The sequence below is a fragment of the Octodon degus genome, unplaced genomic scaffold (genome assembly GCF_000260255.1).
Source record: "Octodon degus isolate 3935 unplaced genomic scaffold, OctDeg1.0 scaffold00017, whole genome shotgun sequence".
Lineage (NCBI taxonomy): Eukaryota > Metazoa > Chordata > Mammalia > Rodentia > Octodontidae > Octodon > Octodon degus.
Window position 1 is genome coordinate 9,483,604 of NW_004524593.1, and position 3,411 is coordinate 9,487,014.

The 3,411-nt window shown below is 34.1% G+C and overlaps 1 non-coding gene across 1 annotated transcript; it reads right to left on the reverse strand.

Annotated features, from left to right (window-relative positions):
- Positions 1 to 647: 647 nt before the first annotated feature.
- Positions 648 to 754, reverse strand: LOC111815516. The gene has a single exon (XR_002820199.1). It is a non-coding gene; the product is annotated as a U6 spliceosomal RNA (small nuclear RNA).
- Positions 755 to 3,411: the final 2,657 nt, after the last annotated feature.

Consider the following 3,411-nt stretch of genomic DNA (forward strand, 5'->3'; position numbering starts at 1 on the left):
TGGCTTGTTCTTTTTTATATGCCTTTTAAGTGGTTAGTTTATATGTTATATCAATGATTATATTTTCAGGCTGCATGGTCAGGTTACCTGGACAGTCTTTGCTGGAGTAGTCCAGATTGTAACCAGATTAAGAAGTCTAAGCTTCCTTTAAATTTAGCTGGCTGCTTGTTTTTGTAAATTAAGTTTTACTGGAGCACACACAACATCAAATTATAGGTCTTGTTGGAACCAAACATAAGCTTTAGGAGAAATGATCTTTCTTTCTTTCTTTCTTTCTTTCTTTCTTTCTTTCTTTCTTTCTTTCTTTCTTTCTTTCTTTCTTAATATGGGTCAAGTATTTGGCTCATTAAGCAGGACTTTTGTACATGTAAGTTTCCATGTATATATTTGGTTACGGGACAAAATACTTGAGTTAAACATTAGGGAAAAACTTGTTTGCACTACAGGAGAGTATACTATAGTAATCCTTTAAACAGAAACCTTGCTGAAACATTGAAATTGTTTCAATCACTAATTAAAGAAGAGCTTAAACATATGTGTCACACTTTGTTTGGCATGGCTGGGGTCAACCCAGAATTGTGTAGCTCTTTTGTAGCATATTTCAGTTTTGGTTGAAAACCTAAGTTTGTTTTGTTTTATTTATTCATTTATTAATAGAATGCTTCATGAATTTGCATGTCATCCTTGTGCAGGGGCCATGCTAATCTTCTCTGTATCGTTCCAATTTTAGTATATGTACTGCCAAAGCGAGCACTGAAAGCTTTTTTCTTTGTAGTTACGATGTATACTACAATTTTAGCAAAGCCTTTGTGTTCATGGATCAATTTTACTTTAAAATCATATACCCAGAGCTAAGTTCTACCCTTTGGATTACAATGACTCAATCTTGATACTACATGAAAGTCTTTAGTGTCAACTTACCCTTCTAGAAGTGGTATTTACCACATAACTTCATTCTATTAGAGCCACAACCATTTGCCCATCATGGCATGTTAATTATGAGACTTTATGTTGAAAGTGGTAGACACCAACTTTGGCTAGCTTAATGAGAAGACAATTAATGGATCCTCAGCATTTTGTAGGAGCAGGTGAAATTTCTAGTAGCCCAAACTTGTGGGCCAGCCCATTGACTAGAATACTACTCAGATGTCATTGCTCCTCCAGTTTCCTGTCTTTCTCTCTCTGCAGAACATGTGCATTCTTCTTTTTCTTTTTTTTTTTTTGCGGAACTGGGGATTGAACTCAGGTCGTTGCACTTGCCAGGCAAGCGCTTATTCTACTGAGCCATCTCCCCAGCCCAAAAGGGTAGAAGGAACTTTTTTTTTTTTTTTTTGGTGGCCTGAGGATGCTTTCAGGGCAGATCTGGTTCAGCTTGAGGATCTGGGGATATAGCCACAGCATCCTGAGCCTCACTGCTTTGTTTAAGCAGGCACTTAAACAACTGAGCTAATGAGAAGGCCCCCAGAAAAATATTTGGAACTAATATGTTCCAAAGTATTTGTGTTCCTAGTTTTTATTCTTTTTAAGTGTCACTTGATCTGGAGATAAAGCTAAAAGGAAAAAGAAAAGGTAGTATCTGCTGAGTTTCTCCAGGAATTTTACAGAATATAGGTTCTTGATCTCTTTGACCATAGCAGAATTTCTGAAATTCTGAAGCATAAATAAATGATCCCTGAAAGGCAAGTTAACCATATAGAGATGAATGCATTGCCTCCTCTGATAGCAGAATTAAAGAAAATAAAAACTTTAGCATTTTTAATATCACTGAGGTATCATATTTGTATGTTTTCAGAAATGTACGTAGGGGCTTGGGAAATAACTTGACAGTCTAAGTACCTGCCTTGCAAGTGCATGACCTGGGTTCGATCCCTGGTATTGCATGCCATGCCAGCCCTAGTACCCTGGGCATGGTGGTGCACTCCTGTAATTCTAGCACTGGGGAGGCTGAGACCGTCGGATCACTGTGAGTCTGAGCTGCATAGTGAGACCTTGTACCAAATAAAAAAAATTTTTAAAAAGAATATTTCATAAATACTGTTGAAATGGAATCCATATAAGCCCAATTCAAGGTATAACTGAAAAATTTTCTCATACAGAAAAATGGTATGACTACACAGTAAAAGAAGATATATTTAAATACTTAAAGTACACACAGGAAACACTAGAAAAAAATCCAGTGAAAGCAGTATTAAGAATGCTTTCTCTCTTTTTTTATGGTACTGGAAAATATACAGCACAAAGAAATGTGATTATATATGCATAAGATCTTTCATGGTATATATTTTATATCTGCCATAAGAAATCATTGTAGCATCTTTCACTGTCAAATTGATTTAGCTGTGTTACGTATCATGGGTGGATTTAAAACTATTTTGCCATTAATTAGAAGGCATTTAAAATACTGTAATAAGTGATTGTAGTATATACTACCACTGCTTCAATTTGCTCTTCTGCATACATCAAATCCTATTTATAAGGTAGCATTATTCTAAATGAGTGAGTGAAAATAATGTAGAAAATCAGGTATTTTTTCATATTCATTACTGGAAGCTTCATTATCTCTAATAATGTAAGCCAGCATTTGAGAATTAAAAAGTCTAATGTGAAGACAGTCCCAGGATGCATTATTAAAATAGGGTCACTTAAAAATGAAAGGTGCAGTGAATGTACGTTAAATGTCCTTGGACTTTTTCAATGTGGGAGATGAGTAACTGATTCATGAACTATAGCTAATTCTTTTTTAGTGTATTTTTCAAGAGTCTAGGAAAAGGAGAGGAGAGTGCTTTGTGGTATTTCCTACCTGTAAGAAATGATAATGAAATAAAAATGTTTTACATGGAAACCAGTTAGCAGCATATCTTTGTTTTTATTCATAAAAATCACAGTGTAAATTTGTTTGGCCTGAGACAAATGCAAAAGTAGCAGATAAGAAATTTAGAACTTTCCAGTTTACAGAAGAGTAATTTACAAAACTTGGCTCCATTAAAAAGTAAAATGTCAGCTGCATCTACCTAGCCAGCAAAATTACTTATAAAAATGGAAACAAAAATCTAAATAAATATTTCTTCTGAGGCAGTTATATTAATCTCCTTCTATAAATCTCTGTTGTTTATAGCTTCTATACCTCATGGGAAGGTTATTAGATAGTGAGTAGCAGGGGGCTGTCACATTATCCTATTAATGCAATACTTCTTAGATTTATATAATTATTTTAAAAAACTATAATTCTCATACTTTCATAGTACCAGCAATTTAGATTATCTTCCAAAGTTAGATGTAATGATGACTATCAACATATTGTTCACAGAAATTTGGTTAATAAAGATGGTTGTTACCTTTTCAAACATAAAAGGACAAAATTGAAACAAAACTTTTGAAGTTTTACTTTGTTTCTCTACAAATTTTTGAGGT